The sequence below is a fragment of the Puma concolor genome, chromosome C1 (genome assembly GCF_028749965.1).
Source record: "Puma concolor isolate L17-30 chromosome C1, mPumCon1.1.hap2, whole genome shotgun sequence".
In the NCBI taxonomy this organism is placed as follows: domain Eukaryota; kingdom Metazoa; phylum Chordata; class Mammalia; order Carnivora; family Felidae; genus Puma; species Puma concolor.
The window spans coordinates 190,964,243-190,986,947 of record NC_141674.1 but is presented as its reverse complement, the minus strand read 5'-3'; the positions used below and the strand labels follow the sequence as shown (position 1 = coordinate 190,986,947).

At 37.9% G+C, this 22,705-nt stretch overlaps 1 long non-coding RNA gene across 1 annotated transcript; it reads right to left on the bottom strand.

The window, feature by feature from the left end:
* Positions 1 to 13,005: 13,005 nt before the first annotated feature.
* On the bottom strand, positions 13,006 to 22,634 carry LOC147578634 (uncharacterized). The gene is made up of 2 exons (XR_015255459.1): positions 14,495 to 22,634; positions 13,006 to 13,224 (listed from the first exon to the last, which is right to left on the bottom strand). It is a non-coding gene; the product is annotated as an uncharacterized LOC147578634 (long non-coding RNA).
* Positions 22,635 to 22,705: the final 71 nt, after the last annotated feature.

The following is a 22,705-nucleotide window of genomic DNA, read 5'->3' as shown; positions in this document are numbered from 1 at the left end:
GTATATTCCTTCTATCCCTACTTTGGAATTGTATTAAGAAAAGATGTTATACTTGTCAAATGCTGTTTCTACATCTATTGAAAGGAGCATGTGGTTCTTATCCTTTCTTCTATTAATGTGATGTATCACATTGATTGATTTGCTGAATTAAGCCTAGGAAAGAGTATTAATGAAACCCTCAGGATTCTAGTCCCGACTATAGTCTTCTGTCTTGATCCTCTGATCACATTCGTATCAATGGGCTATGTTGATCCATATCCCCTTCTTGCACCAAATCTAATAGCAACACGTTTACACCATATTACCAGTTTCTTTGCCTTCTAGAACTTCTATTTTAACATATACTTCCTAATTCAACCACTGGCTTCATTAACTATGACTCTATTGGTGTAGCTCATTATGCTCCTATACATTTTTACATACATCCATGCAAATGTTGAAAATACAGTAAAGCTCTGACAGGGAAATATACTCTGGAATATTATCTGCAAATGGTCGCCTACAAAAGATCTCTATAAAAATGTTTTCTGTATCTATAAATATTATATTTTTAGAGATCTCCTTACTTGAGTCAAGAGAAAAGTATGGCTTCTGGGCACATTGTTCCCCTGGGCACATTTCTCCCCTCCATTCTTTATAAGTCTTTTTTTTTTTCCTTTTCAAGATTATTTCTTGATTCATGCTGTGAAAAGATCTCCTACACTTGAATTCAATAACTGACCTTAAAATGAGGTTTCCCATGAAGATCTTGTAATCTAACTGTATTGTGCTTCATATGGCTGTACAAACACATTCACACATGCACACACATGGAGGCACATGCATATGTATTAGAGATGAAACCCTTGATTTTGAGAACAGTATTGTGAAATTTTGAATTTCACATGCCATTAAGAATTCTTGTTAAAAACTTTTGGGGGCGCCTGGGTGGCTCAGTCGATTAAGCGGCCGACTTCGGCTCAGGTCATGATCTCACGGTCCGTGAGTTCGAGCCCCACGTCGGGCTCTGTGCTGCCAGCTCAGAGCCTGGAGCCTGTTTCAGATTCTGTGTCTCCCTCTCTCTGACCCTCCCCTGTTCATGCTCTGTCTCTCCCTGTCTCAAAAATAAATAAAATGTTAAAAAAATTAAAAAAAAAAAACTTTTGGATGTGACTATTTAGAAATCCTTCTGGGAGTTAAAAGTTTTATTGCCCTTGTTTGATCCGCGATCCAGTTACCAAATACGGGGATAAAATATTCTGCACTTCAGTAGTGGTGCTTTTTGTGTCCTTTCCTCCCAATGATTAAAGTGTTTAGTTAAAAAAATTTTTAACTGAAAAATCCAAATCATGATAAACATGGAGTCATTATGGAATCCATGTCAATAAACAAAATAAACTATTTTTTCCAGCGTCCATTGGAGATATTGAAGATGGGTGGATTCTGCACCCTTTGGTCTGAACTTAAAGAGTAGCCTGGGCTACTTGTCTCTCCTTAAACGACTTTGGTCTTCTTTTAGATCAATCTCCTGGAGCAAAATATTGGTCTACAGAGAACAGGAAAGCTCTCCACATCCACACATCTGCTCCAGCAGGGAGTGCTGGTTGTCCAGAGAAAGACTAGGACCTTCACTGATGTTTATACAGTTGCACACTTCTCTTTCCTTTCGTCCCATCCAGTTACATATACTCAATCAAGTATATAGATTCATTTTCAAAATTTATAATCGTGTGGTCAGTATGGGTTTGTCATTTAGAGGCAGAAGGCTAAGGTTCAACTCCTTTCTCTTGTACATGTGCTACCATAACAACTACTTAAACCCTCCATGCCTTACTTTCTTCATCTAGAAAAATGGAACAATATGTCTACCTCAGAGTGTTGCCATGAAGATCAATGGAGAAAGTATATGTGACAGCATTTTATAAGCTGAATTGTGCTATAGATCTTTAGTATTAGTATTGGTGTTTTAATTCTCAACTCCAAACCAGATAAGACAAATATTAGCAAACTTCTGTAGAGGCCAAAAGTAGAAACAAAGAGAATCCTAAACTAGCATCCCAAGATGTGATGCAGAACACTAGTTCCATGAGTTATTAATAGATATTGTATATTTAAAAATAACCAAAAGGATCACAATTAGTTGGGAAACATTTGTCGAAAAGGTAAATCAGTTTTTGGTGATCATTAGCATGACATACAGAGTTGTCAAATCACTATGTTATACACTTGAAACTAATGTAACATAGTGTGTCAACTATACTTCAATTTTTCAAAAAGGTAAATCCATTTTTTAATTACAAGCTTCTCAAAACCTTTAATATGCTAACATATATGGTGACTTTCTGAAGGGAATATTATCTGTGGTGTTTCCCCAAATTTTTTGACCACCTTTCTGTTTCCTTTTTGCAAAATCCTATCTTTAACAAGCACAACTTTACCTTTTGCCCATTCTTTTCCATTTCCATACTCATATTTTTGTTACCTTATTCTTAGAACACACTCTCTAATTTTTTGCTATGTTGAATATCTGTTAATATGTGGAGAATAACAGATTTTCCAAAACAATGTTTTGTCGGAGCAAAGACTACATGAGTAAGCCCATTCTATGTAATATAGAATAGCAGATAGGAATGCAAGGGAATAAAGTATTAACAGGAATCCAAAACAACAAAAACATGAATTATACTGTAGTGATACTTACCCCTTCCTGACCTACATAGCAAGTTTTCATAAAGGTAAATAATCATCATAATTTATATTTAATTATTCTGTCTTGTGAAATAATACTATGATATGAAGTCTTAATTGTAGGTCCTTTTACTATAAATTTTCAAGACCCAACATGAAACTACATGGTAGTTTCAAGTTGTATAGTAGTTTAGATGCCTATACTCTATGATATGGGGTTTAAAGGCATGGTTTGCATGCTAATATAAAGACAGAATGCATAGTAAGTTTTTTCATCCAGCACATATTAGGCCTTAGCATAGCTCAAGTGGCACTCAATTCCTTACTGGGGGCATGATAAAGTTCCAGTATGCTCTCAAAGCACACATTTGCTATCCTATATGTGTGCATTCATATCTGACTGAAGCACACATCTTCCCCTTCTCTCAAATGTTTTCATGCCTGTATGAGTCAGATCATAAGTTCTTGGGCCAGACCCTACCCCTCTTTTTTCCTTTTGTATTATATGTAGTACTTGTAATCCTTCCCAAACACCCAGAGGCCACCCAGGTGTAACATATCTCTGACTGTGGTATTGTCTTTCAAAAGATTGCCCACACCTCCCCCAGTATGACCCCCACACTCCTACAGACCATCATGGCTCATTCTCTCCATTCCAGCGAGGGCAGCCAGGCACAAGCTCCACCTAATTTATAAATGACTACATTCTGCAAAGACCCATCTACAGTCAGAAAACAATCTTGGGTTTGATTTGAGTGTGAAAACCACTGTATTCACTTGTTTGTTAAAAGAGTTATGGAGATGTATTAATCACTTCAATTTCTGGACTATCCCCTTCCCCCCACCAAATTATGAAGAAGAGAAAAACAAGTGGGAAGGAAGCCTCATACAGTATTATTTCAAACCCCTTTACTACCATGCTTTGACACAAAAGTTCACAGACTTGTAGAATCTCTGAATTAGAAGAGATCTTAAGGTCAGGATGGTTTAAGCACATAACCCATAGTGACATTAACATGAGCACTAGTGAAAAGAGAGGAAGCTTTGAAGCTGGATGAAATAGTTGGCCTTGCCATTTCTTGTCACATGGCCTTAGACAAGTTACTTAAGTGTCCTGGGTCTCCATTCCCTCAGCTGAAAAATGCTGAAAATAGACAGTGTTCGGGGCTATCATGAAGATGGGAAGTTACATATTTAAGATGCTTAACATTGTGCCTAGCACTAAACAAATAATAGCTATGGTCTTATTCATTTACTTACTTATTTAATTCCTACATACTCGACAAATGATCATCCAGCTGTCTTAACTTCAGAGATGAGAAACTCCTTGCCCGCCGCATCAGTCCATTCCATCTTTGGAAAGTCTTCCAAGAATTACAAAGTATGTCCTTATTGTTGTTGCCAACTGCCCAAGGAGGAAGAGACTGAGGCTGGATGGTAGCAAGAGCTATATTAATGACTGATAGAGGAGGCTGTGGATTCAGATAAATAGGAAAAGAAAATAAAAATTCAGCCTCAGGTCAGAATGCACTCATTAGCCCTCCTACATACACATGCATACCCTATCCCCAAGCCCCATAGTCTTGTTCAGAGAAGGTTGAAAGAATTTGACTATCTAGTTGCTAGCAAAAATGTGAAGAGGCTGGCAGTGCTAAGCACTTGGGAACCTGCAATATCCAAGCAATTCTTAGCATAGTTCGTTCTCTAGGTAAGTGACTTGCCTTCACAGATGAACCTCAGAGAGGAAAATTTCAGATTCACATCTAAGAACAATTGCAGTTTACCACAAGTCACGGACACCAATGAGTTGCAATAAGTTGAAAGAAATATGTAAAGCAAAGTGATTAAGAATGTGGCTCTGGAAATAAATTCTCTGAGTTTGAATCTTTGACAACACACTTAAATTCTCAAAGCCTTAGTTTCATTGCATCTAAAATGAACAAAATAATAATAAAGGCAATCACATAGAAAAGTTGTGAAGATTGGATAAAACCGTGTATACAATGCATGTGCTACAGTGCTTGGTGCTTTTAAGCATTCTCTAGACATTGGCCATACATTATTATTATAGAAAATTCAACTATTAGCTTTTTTTTTTTTATTTTTGTTTTTTAGAGAGAGGGAGAGAACGTGTGCAAGCAAGGGAAAAGGGAAGAGGCTCCACACTCAGTGCAGAATCCCAAAGTGGGGTGAGATCCCAGGACCCTGGGATCATGATATGAACCAAAATCAAGAATCAAGAGTTAGTATCTCAAATGAATGAGCCACCCAGGCACCCCAACTATTAGCTCCTTGAATGCCAACATATGAAAGCTACACACATATATATATTTAGAAGGAATTTATAAGTAATATAGACTACAGATATTCTGAATGCAGATGAAGGATTCCCAACAAATACTGACATTATCTTCCGACATCTTCATTTCCAAGCGTAAGAGAATATAGAATGTTAGGGAACACGCGTGGCTCAATCAGTTGAGCCCCCGACTCTTGATTTTGGCTCAGGTCATGATGTCATGGTCATGGGATTGAGCCCTGAGTGGGATTCTCTCTCTCCCTCTTCCTCTGCCCCTCCCCTGCTCTTTCTCTCTCTCTCTCTCTCAAAAAAAAAAAAAAAACACTACATTTTAAAAAAAGAGAATATACATTTTTAAAAAAGAGAATATAGAATATTAAAGTGATCGTATATAGCAAATTATTCACCAAGTCAAGTCTCCTAATTCCAAATGTTATACCCTTTCCACTTTGCCATGCTTTGTTTCACTACATTGTTGTTGACTTGGGATTTGGGATATGGCTATTTTAAAATTCTTTGCCCCTCTTCCCATCTTGAGTTAGAGTTTAATTCTCCTCCCTTTGAAAATGGGTTGCTCTAACTTCTAAGGCAAACTGTTTCTGCTGAATCTCTCAAGGGATCCTTGCCCTTGGCCCCCAGCTGCCATACTATTAGGAATATTAGCCATATAGAAAATTCCATGTAGGCCAACAGCCCTGGCTAACAGCACCCCTGGAATTCCTAGCCAGACACCATCAGCTGACAGACTACATGAGAAGCTTTCAAGATGGAAAGCCTTGGGAAGTTTTGGAAAGCCTGGAGGTTTTCAGGTTTTCAAGAAGCTCCAGAGACCAAAGTGAGGATCAGCAAGCTTTGTCAGTCGACTTTCAAACCATAAGATTTATTTTTATTATTATTATTATTATTATTATTATTATTATTTATTGGATTGTTGTTGTTGTTTTGTGCCATTAAGTTTGGGAGGGTTTGTTACATACCATTAGATAACAGAATGAAAACAGGAGTACCTTTGGGTGTTATTTGTAGGTATAGGCAACAATCTTCAGAGAACCAATTGATCCCATGTAGGGAATTGCTCTGTCCACACATAAAAGGAATATAGTGCAAGCTCTGATGATTTGTATTTGCCTTTCTGAAATCAAGTCATCCTGTGCATTTTGCACTAAGAGAAGAATTGAAGAGCTTGCTTTGCAGAAAACAAATCCCACTCAGTCCATTTCTTTCTATTTAGTGCATAGTGCAGCAAAAAGATCAGGAATAGATGGTTGAAATGGCCTTTCCCCACACTCTAAAAATAATGGATGCTCAGGGCATGCTGTACAGATATGTATGTGTAAAAGGCAACCAGAATCACTCTCCAGGCCAAGATTCGGGGCTCTAGCCAACCCTAGGTCCCCATCCCCAGCACTACCACCCCATTTTGGTAAGGATCTTTCATCATCCATGACTTTTTCTCTTATCCTTTCAGCTCTCATTTCTCTCTTTCTACTAGCTGCCCTCTTTCCTTAAGCAGCTTAAATTTTTGCCTTCTTACAACAACAAAACTTTCCTTTCCTCTTGCTCTCTAATCAACAAACATTTGAGAGACTGTCATGGACCAGTTACTACATAGTGTGCTGAACTTTGGAGATACCATCAAGGAGTTCCCAGACCAATAAAGGAGCTCAGATGTCAAGAAGCTTCTCTTCAGAAGGAAACTTCTTGCCAGAAATTCACTCTCTTGACCTCCCATTTTTCACTATCTGATAACAATTTTTCCTGCTAGAACTTCACTTCCAGCCCCACTTTTTAACTGCAACTAGTCTTACCAAGGCCCCAGTTGCTAAATCCGAAGAGCTGATTTCATCACTTATCTTACCTAATGAACACTGCTGACCGTGCTGTCAGACTTCAAATTTTCTTCTCTTTTAGAGTAAATGTAATCATTTCTCTTCTTTACATTGAAATGTATGAAGTAACTATCTTTAGCTCAAAAATAGGCAAATAATCAAGACCTTGAGGAAGAAAAGGATGATGGTAGAACTCAGGGAATTTTTTTTAGCAGTCTGAAACTATTCTGTATATTATAATGATGAACACACATCGCTATATATTTGTCAAAACCCATGAAATGTACAACACCAAAAGTGAACCCTCATGTGGACTATGGATTGGGCACAGGAAGAAATTGAACTGTGATGCAGTTACAGTTAAAACAAAAGCCTCAGTCAATTCTACTAGAAGTTGTGGAAAAGGGATGGTTGGCCCTGCTGAGTTGTCCCAATGGTGGCACCTCCAAATTGACCCACCATTGAACAAAGTCTGTTCTAAGGGAGAAGGCATAACTCTGGGTAAAGCAGAGAGCAATTCCTAGAGAAGGTGTCATCTGAAGCAAGCACTCTAGCAGCTCAGAAATGAAGCGTTGATTCTGCAGGGGATCTGGACCGCACATCTTCGTATCCACCACATTTACAAGGGCAACTAAATGGGCATTACATGGTAGAATTGCAAAGTATGTAACATTTATAAAAATATTAATACCATTTACTCAAATCTTCAAAAGAAATTAATAAAACAATTTTATTTTATTTTATTTTATTTTATTTTATTTTATTTTATTTTATTTTATTTTTTGGAGGGAGGGAGTGTGCAGGCACGTGTGCATGTGTGTTTGTGCACACAGGCTAACAAGAGAGAGGCAGAGGAAGAGCGAGAGAATCCATGCTGACAGCGTGGAGTCTGATGGGGGCTTGATCCCATGACCCTGGGATCATGACCCGAGCTGAAATCAAGAGATGGATGCCCAACTGACTGCGCCACCCAGGAGACCCTAAAACAATTTTATTTTAATAAATTTTTCCAATTGTCAAAAGAAAGCCTATGAGAATGACACTAACATGGTTGGAAAGAAAAATGTAGATAAGCCAGAATTTTTGGCCCAAAATACAGAGGTCACATATGATTCATTGTTTTTATTTGGCACTATATGAGATATGGCTTCAAATATGCTGAGAGTGAACTTTCTTTGAAAAAATTCAAAGATTATACACAATATTTTATGGACCTGTCAAAAGACAGAAATCCTCATGGAACAGATAGCAAATTTGACCTTACAACTGCTTCTGAGTACATGATGGGAATGTCAACTAAATACTGTTAAAGCAATTAGACTTAGCTTAGACAAGACAGAGAATCCATTAGAAGAATGAAGTGAAATAACAGAAGATCCTCAAATAAAAAACAAATTGTGGTTGTGTTAGAAAGTGAAGTTACTTCTGTACTTGTTCTGGCTACAGTTATTTGTTATGGACTATTCCTTGTTATTTATTATAAAAAATAAATAGATATAAACATGGATATTTTCTTTTTAAAATAAATTGAAAGCACTTTTTTAGAGTAAATTATTTTTCCAAATGAAGAGAAACTACATGTGCAAAATACAACAAAAGTGGCATTTTAATAAAATAAAAAGAAATGGATATGAAGAAGATTCACCTATAAGTAATCCTATAACAAATTTCTCTACAACTATATTCTGACCATCTGAGATCAAGGCATCATCTCAATTGAGACAAAGAATTACAGTGAACACAGATAAGTTGTCCCATTCAACATTACAGTCAGTGATACACAAATTGTGTTTAAAGTCTTGATTATAACACATATGATTTTTGCTGAAATAAAAACAAGAAAAATAGAATTATGACATAAGTATATGACAAATTCTTAAAACTCTTTGCTACAGTGTAACAATACAGAAAGTACACAAATCATACATGTACAGCTCAGTGAGTTTTCAGAGCAAATAACCAGCACCTAGTTCAAAAAACAGAGCATGATATGTGTCTTAATTTTATTGCTCATTCAGACACCTCAACCCACTAATGGAAGACCAGCCATATGTGATAATAGCAGAATTAAGCTGTAGTCCATAGTTTGCTCTGTCTTCACACTTATTTTTATATTTTGTCATCATGAAATTCATCTCAGTCGGGGAATAGAACATATTTATTGACACTTTGTTGCCTTGATTTATGATGTTTAGGTATTTAGTACTTTATCTTGAGCTCCACGAAGATTAGGGCTTGGCCTGCCCATGACTTCAACTTTAAAAGGCCCTCTGTTCAAGACCTCCTTAATGCTTGGCACTCTCCAGGTCTAGGTATAGAGATGACTTACCTATGCATAATTTCTCCCCTTGTCCCCCCAGTCTAAATTTGTTTTATGCTGTTATTCTAGCTCATAAGCCTTATTCTTTCCTTCATAGCGCCTACCTCAGACTGTATGCATATTTTTGTAAGTTTATGTGTTACTGTTTATCTTCCACCTTTTTGAAAGTTCCAGGAGGAGGAAATTTGTCTGCTGTCATTATTTTATACCCAGCGTGTAGCTCATAGAAGACACTCAACAAATATGTGTTGAAGGAACAAATGAGAAAATGAATAAACTGTGGATGGATGCCTGACTCAAAAATCTGTCTACTAGCCCAGGTCTGACTCTTGAATGCCACAATTCTATGGCCAGCTGCCTCAGAAGGCATCTCTTCCTGGATTCCCAGAAACATGTCCAACTCAACATATCCAAAGTGAAATTCATCATCTTCCTTCCCTGCTAAAAATCACTGTCTCCTCCTACATCTGTGTCTTAGATTGCAAGTACCACCTGCTGTAGCACCAGTCAGCACCCAGAGAGCAACTCTCTCCCTCCCTCCAAAAACTCCTAGCCAGCCACCATCTTAACCTTCCCAAGCACCTTCCGCTAACCCCTCCCTCCGTCCCACATTCTTGTTCCACTTACTATAGCAGCTACCAAACCACCCTTCACACACTAGCAAAATTACCTTTCTAAAATGCAAATCTAATTGGGTCCCCTGTGCTTAAAACTCTTCCAGAAAGTTGGGAGGGTAGGAGTTAGTGTAAATGAGCTAGATCTTCATCTTTCACTGTGGAAAGTATTTAAGTACCATTAAGTTTAATAAATCAAGAAATATGAATATACACATATTTAGGGTTATGAAAATAAATAGAAACTGTAAAAAAATGAAGACTAGTACTGTAGCAGAGGGAACAAGGATGAGGAAGACTTTTAGTGTTTATTGTGTGGCTTTCCATAAGGTAAGGTTATTAATCATAAATTATAATAATTTAAAATGAAGATTTAAAAAATATATATATTTTATTAGCTTTCCAATGCCCTTGGGATAAACTCCAAATTTCTTGGCATGGGTCTGTCATAATATGAAGTCAGCCACACTGCTAGTCTCATCTCTTACATTCTCCCATATCAACCTGCTCTCCAGCCACTCTGAAATCATATGCGGAACTCCTCAAAGGCACCATGCTTGTGTTTTTGCACAAGCTGGTCTCTCTACCTGAAATGTAAATCTCTTCTCTGTGATCTGGTTAAGTCTCCCTTGTCCTTTAAGATTCAGCTGATGTCACGTGTTCCACGAATACTTCCCTAAGTCTCCCCAACTCCTCCCATGCGTAGGTGGTGCCACACCCTTGAGCTCCAATAACTCCCTATGCCTTATTTATAATAGACCAAAAAAACATGGGACTGGTACTGTGTCTCCCACAACCCGGAAGCTTCCTGAGGACAGGGGCTATATCTAACTTCGGTGCCAAGTTCAGTGCAGGCGCAGAATGAGTATTTCGCAGATATTGATGAGGAGCTTGCATCTGCTCATCACTAAAATGAAGGAGTTACAAGCAAAAAGCTACTTTCCTTAAAGAGGTCCTACATTAAAAGGCAATAGTACAGCTGAAAACAAAATGGACAAAAAATGTGAGTAGATAGTTCACAAAAAATGAGATATGAACGACTCTTAACCATATGAAAAGATACTGAATCTGATTCACAAAAAAGGAAATGCAAATTAACTCTGATGAGATACCATTTTAAGCTACCAAATTGGCAAAGATCAAACTGTGATAAAACTGTGTTATTGGTAATAAATAGGATAACAGTCTCTCTCGTACAAGGCTGATGGGAATATATATCAGTATGATCTCTATGCAAAGCAAATTGACAATATTTCTAAAAATTGAAAGTGCAAATACTCCCCCTCAAAGCAATTCTACTTCACACAAGTTTGAAAAGATATATATACAGTAACATTCATTCCAGTCCAGAGCCAGATCTGAAATTCCAGTCCACCATGATCTTTCACCTCTGAATTTGAATTGTATAACATTTAGTTGGAGCTTAGCATATACTGTTTATGTAAATCTCTTCTATTTACCCAACCAGATAGTAAATTTCTGAGATCAGGACTATGTGTTAAACCTCTCTGTCCTTCTCAGTGTCTATTACTATACTGAACATATGTGTGCTGTTTGCATTCTCTTCACATGACACAAGGCTTCCTCCAGGAAAATCCCAAAGCTACTCTAGAAGTTAATGTGTCATCCCAAGGAAGATTGGTGTTACCTGAGTAGCCACTGCAGAAACTAAGAGATACTGAAGTAATCAGGGCTAAGCCTACTAAGCAAACCTACTTTGACCTTTCGGTAGGATTTCAGTAGAAGAAAAATGGGAGAGGTTTTTGTTTTGTTTTGTTTTTTAATTTTAAGCTGCTGGTCTAAATCAACAATGTAATTTTTTAATTATATTTTTAATAAAGTACATTTTGAATTTTTAAATTTAAAATATTTTTAAATATTTATTGTTTTACACCTACTATGACCTCTCTCTCTCTTATTGGTCCCCGGAGTTTAAGGAGCATTAAAAATAGTTTCAAACAGAGAGGGAGACAAAACATAAGAGACTCTTAGATAAAGAGAACAAACTGAGGGTTGATGGGGGGTGGGGAGGAGGAGAAAATGGGTGATGGGCATTGAGGAGGGCATTTGTTGGGATGAGCACTCGGTATTGTATATAAGTGATGAATCATAGGAATCTATTCGCGAAGCCAAGAGCACACTGTATACACTGTATGTTAGCTACCTTGACAATAAATTATATAGAAAGAAAGAAAGAAAGAAAGAAAGAAAGAAAGAAAGAAAGAAAGAAAGAAAGAAAGAAAGAAAGAGTAGGGGGACCTGGGTGGCTCAGTCGGTTAAGCATCTGACTTCAGCTCAGGTCATGATCTTCCGGTCTGTGAGTTTGAGTCCCGTACTGGGCTCTGTGCTTACAGCTCAGAGCCTGGAGCCTGCTTTGGATTCTGTGTCTCCCTCTCTCTCTGCCCCTCCCTCGCTCATGCTCTGTCTCTCAAAAATGAATAAATATTAAAAAAATTAAAAAAGAGAACGTGTCAGAAACTTCAGTTTTTGGCATGTTTATGTAACAGAAAACAATTATTGACAATAAAGGCATAAACAGGTAAAAAGAGAAACAAACAAACAAACACAGGGATAAAAAGAGACTAGTCAGCTAGATTTTACTGGCGTGTAGTGTCCTACACTATAAGGAAGCAAACCAGTGTTCTTATATTTCACATATATATTTAATTCAAGCAAAAATAATATAAAAACAGGGAGGGGGACAAAATATAAGAGACTTTTAAATATGGAGAACATACAGGGTTACTGGAGGGGTTGTGGGAGGGGCGATGGGCTAAATGGGTAGGGGGCATTAAGGAATCTACTCCTGAAATCATTGTTGCACTATATGCTAACTAATTTGGGAGTAGATTAAAAAAGTAAAATAAAATAAAATAAAATAAAATAAAAATATATGACTATAAGTTCCCCAGACTCCTTGTAGGAGGTGCTCCTTCTTATCAGTTAAGTCTTACTGATCTCTTGTGAGTTTCTTGTATCTTCAGCTATTCTGCAATCTACAACACCCCAATAGGCAGTGTGTTCAAGGCAGCAAGTTTCCCAAGTTTCCCATGTCAGCAGGTATGAATACTGTCGTAAGTATACATCTAGCATAACATTTAGTTATTCACAGTTACCAGAGACTAATTACTGAGCATGTCAACAAGACAAGATACTAGTGAGTCAAGTTCTGTGTATACCAAGTAATATAATCTGAGTGTTTATGAACATCAATAAGCATAAAGGAGTTACTAGTTAAATGCTTTAAGCTTCATGCAACAGAAAAGCCAACTCAAATGCCTTAAATGATAAAGTTATTTATTGTTTCATATGACAAAAAGTTGAAGGAAGAACAGCTTCAGTGTTGGTTCATTCTACAGCTCAACAATGTCATCAGAACACAGGTTCCTCCTCTCTTCCCGCTCTGTGTATCTCTGCGTGTTCTTTTTGGGTTAACTCTCCTCTCCTCACAGTCCTAAAATGACTGTTCCAGATGCCACTTACAGACACAACACTCTGTAGCAGGAAAGAGACTGTTTATTTCCACCGACCTCTTTTAAAGAGCCAGGAAAAAATTTCCCAGAGACCTCTTAGAACACACTGCCTTGGCTCTAGTTCAGAATGTTGTCACATGCCCATGCTTAAAACAGTCACTAATGAGAAGATAGGACCACTATTCCGGCTTAAACCAATTATTACCCACTCCCTGGAACGCCCCAGAAGCACAATGGGGGTAGATACATGAACACAATTAGAGTTCTGTTTGTTGCCAAGGAAGGGGAAATGGGTTTTGCTTCTGAATGTCTAAACAATGTCTGAAAATGTATATATTAATAGAATACATTTTGACAATTTATGAAATTCTAAATCTTTATCAGTAGTCCTCAATTTTCCCAAGTCTTTTCACAGTAGCTAGTTCATCTAATCTGTCAAAGGCCAAAACAGCTTGCAGATATTTATCAAATGACAGATGTTCATTCATCCATCCATTTATTCATCCAATTAAGATGTGCTGAGTGGGGTACCTATGTGGTTCAGTCAGTTAAGCATCTGACTCTTGCTTTTGGCTCAGGTCATGATTTCATGGTTTGTAAGTTTAAGCCCCACATTGGGCTCTGTGCTGATAGCGCTGAGCCTACTTGGGATTCTCTCTCTCTCTCTCTCTCTCTCTCTCTCTCCCCCCTCCCCCCCGCCCTACCCGGCCATCTGCTGCACAGGCATGCTCTCACTCGCTCTCGCTCTCTCTCTCTTTAAAATTAAATTAAATTAAATTAAATTAAATTAAATTAAATTAAATTAAAACAAAATGTTAACAACAAAAAAAAAAGATGTGCTGAGCACGTATCATATTCAAGATAATAGTTCACCATGGAAGACTGAATAATGTAAAGTTTATGTCATCAAGAAGTTTATTATTTGGAAAATGATAAACTCTAAAAATGATGTAATAGTTTCTTGTGCTATAACATGAAGGTGCTTTTAAGATTAAATTCACACAAGAAATCCATAAGTTCCAAAAAGTTTTCAAGATTTCTGACCTAAAATGTATGAATAAAATTCATGATTTTAAGAGAAAGTAATGGAAACCTTTATGATCAATTATTGAATTTAAGAGTTATAGGAAATTATAGATTTATTCAAATAATCCTTACTGAAAAATACCAAACATAAAATATTTATAGCTATAAAATAGGAATGTGGTGATGGAAAAAAACCCAAAGCAATGAATTTATTTGGGGATGATTATTTTGGCAGAGTTATAATCAGGAATATGATTATACCATACCTATTATAGATATCAGACTTGAAGTCCAAGCCCCTCATGTACTGAGAACTACAAAATAAGAATACATTCTGCCATTAACAGAAAAGTTCCAAGGACAGCCCAGGAAAGAACTCCAAACCTGGTGTTCTCCAGGGCACAGGTTTTTTTCCTCTGAGATCTGAGCCAGGAAGTTTCTTCTCACATTACTCCTAAACCACCCTCCCCCCACCAAGAAGTATTTCAGAGAAAACCACCCAACTGAATTAAATTGTGCAGAAAAATAAATAAATAAATAAATAGTGAAGAAAAGAATAAAGAAGGGACCCAAGAGAGAAATTTTTATGGTATTAAGAACAATTCCACTTTTTTGGTTGATTTTTAACTCTTGCTCATCCTAGATAATTCCTGTTTTGAGAATGAGGACCTAATTTATTCTATAAGGAATTCAGTCACCAAGTAGCAGAAAGGTAAGCATTCTGTCAGGACCTCAGCAGTCCATATGTGTGGGCAGTAGAGAAAGGCACTCTCTGCAGGTGGACATAGCTCTTGCAGGTGAGTAGCTTAAGGGGATCCAAAGGGATTTCAGCCCCCTCCACCCCCTTTGGCTAGGGGCCCTGTGCAGGGCACACAACACATAAATATACACAGTGGGCCTACATGACGGAAAAGAAAAATCTTGGAATTCCTGAGGCTGTTCATGTAGACCCAGAACTTGAATGCCATATACAAAGTCAGGATAAATTCATTCTGCCAGAATCTTTATTCATTACTGACATGCTAGACTATTGGCACAATGATCTTAATAATCTGACCTTTTAGAGGCAATTTCCTCATCTTGGCTGGACAGATCAGACTAAATGCTACATTTGGCTCTATTTTTAAATTGCCCAGATGGGTGTATGACTTGGGGTGCCCACATATGCTGGACTGCTTCCAGAGACTGTTTGTACCTTGGGTGTAACCAGCAGCTGTAGACAAGAGACATGAATGGAGATGAGAGAATGGTAAGGGCCAGGTCAGTGTCCTTCTTATGTAAGTAAAACTGATTTTACCACTTCCCTGTGAAAGTTTGGATTCCAGGGGGTGGTCACTCTTGGTCCCCTATAAAATGGCAGCCAAGTGCAGATTGAAATCATGGATGATGGGCAGAAAGTAGGGGGCCAATTCTGAGACAGCTGCTTCTGATCTCTGTTGCACCTACCCCATGTTGGATTAGATTGTGCTACGTGTGGAAGAGTTCACCGTGAAAGTGGTCCTGTTCATTACACTAAACAAAGCCATATTTTTTGGCCCTACCTGCTGTGACTCAAAATTTGCTTTGTTTCTTTGGAGATTAAAAGGATTTGATGCTTAGAAAAGAGGAGAAAAGGCAAACTGGACTTGAGAGAAGAGTAACCATAATTCCTAAGATTTTTAGGCTTTTAGCAATAATGTACAAGGGACTGCATCATCATTCAAACAGCTTCTCCTCATCTTTACTTTTAATTTCCCATTTCTTCTACCTAAAATGACTTTCCCTCAGATGAAGTTTCTTCTTCCTTCTTGCATGATCCATGTCCTTTCAAAACAGATGCTTAACATTCACCACTTCCAAGAAGCCTTTTTACACATCCAAACTGATTGCTTCCAGCCCTAAAAATGCAGATGGTGACTGGAACTCAAAGACATAATTGCAACTAAAATTGTGGCGTGGGTCTAAGTCAGCAAACTGCAGCCTGCAGGCCAAATGCAGCCCACAGCCTGCTTTTGAACAGCCCATGAGCTAAGAATGGATTTTACATGTATATGTGGTTGGGAAAAAAAATCAAAAGAATACTCATATTGTGTAACATATGAAAGTTACATGATATTCAAGTATCAATGTCTACAAATAAAGGTTTATTGGAATGCAGACATGCTCATTTGTTTACATATTGTCTATGGCTGCTTTTGCACTACAGTGGCAGAGTTGAATAGCTGCAAGAGACCATGTGGTTGCAAAGCCTAAAATATTTACTATCTGGCCCTTTCCAGAAAAAGTTTATCAATACCTCATCTAAGACATTAAAGGTGCTAGAAATGTTAAATAAGAACATCTCAAAGAAATAGATTTCAGGCAAACCAACAGAACAGAGGTTATCAAACAGCCACATGAAAGTCTGAGCCCATAATTAAGACTAAATGGTTACCAAGAGGAGGAGCGTATTTAAAGAAGAAGGAAAAGGGCTATATAAAGTCTACCTTTTACATTTAGTAAGTGTGGAGATAATAATGTCCGTGTTGCTCACTGCCAAATACCCAGTATCTACCCCATTTCTTAGAGCTGAGCAGGTGCTCGTTGAATAGTTATTGAACGAATGAATAGGAAGGAAGGAGGAAGAAGCATAAAACAAGTGAAACAAGAGTTGCACAGGGTTGGGAGTGAAAAAGGGTCCCCAACAGCAATCTCAAGTTTGTCTATCCTTGCATAATATGCCACAGGTTCTCAAAAGTTAGAAGCTAACATATCAATTGTTAATCTGTGCCCAGGAGACGAAAAAATGACCAAATGACTATAGTAATGGCCATGATCCCCATTCAAGCCCACCTTTCCACCCCTTCCTCAATCACCAGACACTTATATATTTAGTCCAGAGACAAAATTGAGACTTGAAGATTAACGAGGGGAAGGAAATCAAAGATAAAGCTCATGAAATAAACATCACCACTTGTTGATCTTTGATTAACTGGCTCTTCTTTCCGAAACAGGGCCTCTTTTTCTTTCTCTCTCTCTTTGCTTGCAGGTGACACCCACACATATCCTTCAGTGTTGGCAGAGATGCTCACTCAGATAACAACTGGAGTTCATGCTGCACATTTTCATCTTCATGTGTCATCATCACCAAGTAAAACCACAACTATAGGAAAACAAAGCTGTTTGCTGCTCTTCTGTTTCAACTGACATTTCCACCCAGCTCTCACAACTTGTTCTTTGGAGCCAGAGGAGTGTTTAAATCTGTCATCAAGACAGCACTATCAAGATGCAATGTAAGGAGAATCTAGTCCACCCCTACTCTAGGATAAATTCACCCTTCTGTGACTTTTCGTCCCCTTGAATTCCTGGCACTCCAACACCTTTCACAATTTAATCAGGCAAACAGGATACGAAGCTGGTCTTTGGAAAGCATACATTCTGGCCTTTTGAGTAGTCTCAATAATGAGGTCAGCTTAGAAAAGACAAAATATTCTTGGATCGCCTGTATTTCATCCCGAGCATTTTTCAAGTATGGAGCCCAAGTGTCCACACACCCTGAAAAGAACAAAAGAAATACCGCGAAAGTGTACTACATTCTGCTCTGGACAGTGGTCTGAGTTTCTAAGATGTGAGAGCCTGTGAATCTTCGAAGGGAAAGCATCCATTCATTTGGGATGCCATCAGAGACAGTGGAGAGATCCACCCATGCAGATTTGTTCCTTAAGAACCAAACTTCTGAGTATCACTGACGAAAAGTCAAGAGTGAGGCAGTGCCTCAACTTAGGAGACACAAATAAGTTACCAAACAAGGGTCTGGTAATGACTCTCAGACCATTCCAGTTGCTGCTGCTGGTGTGGTGGTTTGGCCTCCATTATGATGGATCTAGAAGTTTCTTTGATTTTTCTCACTCATATATTATCTCTGTTACAGGCAAGATGAGAGAGGAGAAAGGATACTGCTTTAAAAAAATCCATATTTTTTATCAGACTAGAGAAAAAAAGGTAATTCAGGGCTGTGAGCAATTATATCATTCAATAGTTATGTAGTTAGAACATGGTGGGAGATCTGTTAGGTAAAGTTATTAAGTTTGCATTTGATTTCACTTTGAACTTGGGTTTCAAGGTGCTAGAACCTTTTTACATAACTAGGTTACACTATTTTTATTAGCCCAATAAAGGAGCACTTATTGAGCAGATACATTTAATGGCTGGTTTTTACCAGTCTTGTCCCTTTCTGATTGAATTGGTTTGTCCAATTGAATTCATGAGTGATTAGCTAAGTTCAGGGTTTTTTGGAGTAGGAGGATGCATATAAACTCATCTTTTTCAAGTTTACCTTTATTAAATTTAATGAGCTCCACTTCAACAAGGAAGAGTCACTTTGGAGAAGAACTCATGGTACACCTATCTAACTTCAGGCCACCTTCAAAGAAGAGTTTGCAATTAAATAAATAGGAGCCGCTATGTAAATTATCAGACAAGCTCTGTGTCTCTTTTTCAAGGGCCTTCCCCTACCTGCAAGATGATAGCCGTGTGTGTGTGTGTGCATGTGTGTGTGTGTGTGTGGTGATTAACATATCTGATTTGAATTTTCAATTTACTAAAAGTGCCACTATTTTGTTTGTTGTTGGTCTTTTATTTTTAAACTGTTACAAGCCATTAGAGTGTTCAGTTATGAGCATGACAGATAAAGAAGCTGAAATTATCTATCCCCAGCATTCTCATCTGTGAGCTCTTTTTGAATCATAGCCAGGCAAGGCATTTATAGAATTTGCTGGGGTCAAAAAAAAAAAAAAAAAAAAAAAGAGAAATGAGTAGCAGTTCATAGTGAGATGGGATTTTAACTACCAAGGCAACAGTGTTAGAAGTCTCAGTCTAAAGTCATGTTTCAAACATGGTCGATACTCTGTTAAGAGTAAATTTGGGAACTACAATGGAAAAGCAACTTACTCTTGTCTGGGGCTTATTTAGCATGACCTTTTAAGATGATTCTAACAGTATTGGTTTTCATCACTGCACAGAAATTTCTAAAATGTGAATGAACTTCTATCTATCAGGTTTTCTTTCATCAAGTTTGGCTGTGTATTATATATGTTTTACCTCCTGTTTCACTGATAAAATGGATTTTTGAACTTATTAATAGAAAAGTAGAAAACAGAGCTGACTCTCTCCTTCTCAGAGTATGATTAGTACATTTAAGCTGACCATTACTACATAAGGTGTATGCAGTTCATTCATTTAATCAATAAATATACATTTCATTCCAGGTACTTTTCTAGGCACTGGGGATATGGCAATAAACAAAGCAGACAAAGTTCCATCCCTCATGAATCTTACATTCTACTTTGGGGAAACAAACAATAAACAAATAAATAAGTTTTTAAAAATCTTGCATAAGAGATGGTGAAATGCTATGGTAACAAGGCAAGCAAGGAAAGTATATAGGGTTGGTGGGGCAAGTGGGGGTATTAACTAGGGCAGAAAGTAACATTTGAGCAGAGGCCTGAAGGAAATGAGGGAGCAAGCCAGATAGATACCCAGAAGAGAACATTCCAGACAAAGGAAAGAGTATGTGTAAAAGCCCCGAGATGGAAACATGCCTGTGATGTTTGAGGAGAAATATGTTGGAAAGTATGCATATACCTCTAGGAGAGATTTCCTGAGCCTCAAATGTGCTTAGAGTGAGAAGTCACTCAGCCCAGGACTTGAGAAAATCCTTGCCACTGTCCTTGACTTGGGTCAATTACAGGTCTACAGCAGTGATGACCCTAGTTCTGGGTCCATCACTGCCACCATCTCTAACCTCCAGAATGTATTTGAATTTAACACTTTGGGTTCAGTCCCAGGTGGGCTGTGGCTCTTATCCAGCAGAGCAAAAAGCTGAAATGAGGGATCTAACATCCATTTAACCATCAACATCCCCATTAAATTAGCCATGATAACTAGTGGATCCGTTAGTTAACCCAAGGGACTGATGGGGTCAAGACTAAAGTTTGATGTCTCTCGTAGAACATTCACATCACACAAAATGCACAGCCTGACATCTCAAAGATCTAAACCATTGGTCTGATGAGAAATTGTGACTAAAGCCAAGTAAACAAACCAGGAGTGTACCTTGCTTGAAATAAAACTACTATCTGAAAGTTTGGGTTTTTTTTAAAAAAGCTAAACTGGAGATTTACTTTAAAAGATTTATCCCACACCATTTTTAAATAGCAAGTTTTCTCCAGATTCATGGCCAAAACTGAAGCATACCTGCTTTGAAAGACAAATACTAAAGCATAAATTTAAAAACAGGTACGTGACAGTTCAGTAATTTTACCACTGAGTACACAGAACATAATGTACACTTGGTCTCTTTAAACTGGCATGCTTAGTCCAACATAAGTGAGTTCACAATCAAAAATTATAGAAATACTGTTAACTATGAGACTCTTACAATAATAGCAGCAAATGGCATTATTTTCTTCATAATTACCTTATGTGAAACTGTAAAAGCATTGCTCCAACCACTGTTTTTAAACCATTTCTTGGCTCACACTAATAATGAAAATGGACTTCCCTGTTAACATTTCTACTTTGGCTCTGTTCAGAGTGAGTAAGAGAAATCTAAAGTGTGATTCATCTTTAGTAGACCTATTTTTCCCATCAGAAAATAAAACCATTTTTTTTACCAAAGATCAAATCTTTCCATTTTTGAAATTTATGTTTTGACATTGCCCTTTCTAAAAATTCTCTAGCTCTATCATTTTCAAATCCAATCCAGTCACTTGGATTAAAGAACTCTGTGTGCCAAGAGGCTGGCAATGCAGCACACGTGCCAGTAAAAATTCAGGAGTTTTTGTCACCCAAGTACTAGCGAGTTTGACCTTCTTTGGGTTAATCATATTCATGGAATGGAAGCCCATTTCAAAGTCAACTGAAGTACAATATTTTCTGTCTGGAATCATAGGATTCCTATCCCTCCCCACATCACACACACACACAAAAAAAAAAATTAAAGAAGACTTCTTTCTGTACATAAAAGTGGGGGGCAGAATGCTGTACATTTCATTACAAGCTAAAATATTCCAAAACAGGAAAATGGCAGAAGTTAAGAGATTCTCAAATTTTATAGCACCTTATCCCTGGGTAGTGGGTTTAAATTTGTGTTACAATATTCTTCCCCTTCTCGGGACATTTCCCAGTTTAATCTTTATACATAATTTATATGGCAATAATAATAATAGCTAACATTATTTGTCAGGTATGGTACTAAGCATCAGGGACAAGCATGAAAAAAGGACAAATTTGGGCCACGCCCTGATGGAGATTATAGTATAGGGACAGAGCAGTACATCACTGGTCCAGTACATTATGATCATTACCTCCATTTTATAGTTGAAAAGCCAGAGTCTTAGAAAGTCAGCAACTTGCCTGAGGCCAACTAGTAACGGGACTTGGACAAGATCTATTTCATCTGCTTCTACAACCTAGACTCCTCTAACGTCTGAATAAATCGAGGCACTGAACAAATTGTAAAGGCAGCAGTAAAGCTCTTCTTCAAGGTCCCCAGGCATACTCCATTTGACCCAAACCGGAGGCAGAAAAATATCTGTGCTCATTACAAGGTCAGGCTTTACAGGGTCAGGCTTTGTTGAGTATCTTGAGAACTTTGATGTGGACTCAAAAGACATACTCCAAAATACTTTTCCATGTCATTGGACCTCCAGGGTAAACACACAGCTGAACCCACAGAGTTCTGGAGCGCTGAGCCCTAAAGCACATAAAGTCTCTGTAAAGGAGTTCTTGCCACATTTCCTTTTGCCTGTTGTCTTCTGGAAATCTTCCACCAGAGGCCAGCCACTCCCTGAGCACACTGGCAAGAGTCCCATCATTCCCTTCTATTCTCCTCCTTTAGAAGAAGCATCTTGGGACTCATCCTCCATATACCCTAATGAGTACTAACACCCCTTTTTCACAGTATCATTGCTGCTCTGGATACGCTTTCAGCATCCCACTTTAGATTTCTGCACAGATAACAAAGAGACCAACCCAGCAAATCTGAAATATATGGAACAGAAAAGCCCCCTCTATGATGTGACTGGAATGATCTGCTAAAGAAATAACACTTCATAGTATTCAAATAATTTTGACATCGGGTGGTTTCATTTCCTGACACATTCTTCTGTGGTTTGGGGGGACTGCTTTATTCTTTTCAAATCATATTGTCAATACTACATTGAATTCCCATTGCAGGGAGTAAGAAGAGCAAGACTGCTTCAAATTGCTTTGAAGGTATTCCACTGGTCCAAAGGACTAAATATGACCAGAATTCAAAAAACAAAAAAACAAAAAAACAAAAAATACAATGTCTATATCTTTCTTAACCAAAAGTATTAAATAGGAACTAGTGGCTCATTTCATGAATGAGAGACAGTGTTTTAATGATTTTAAAAATATGAAGTCTCCCCCCCTCCCCCACCCTTACCTACCCCCACCCTAAACCCCTCTTTAACCAAAAGGAATGGTTTTGTAAC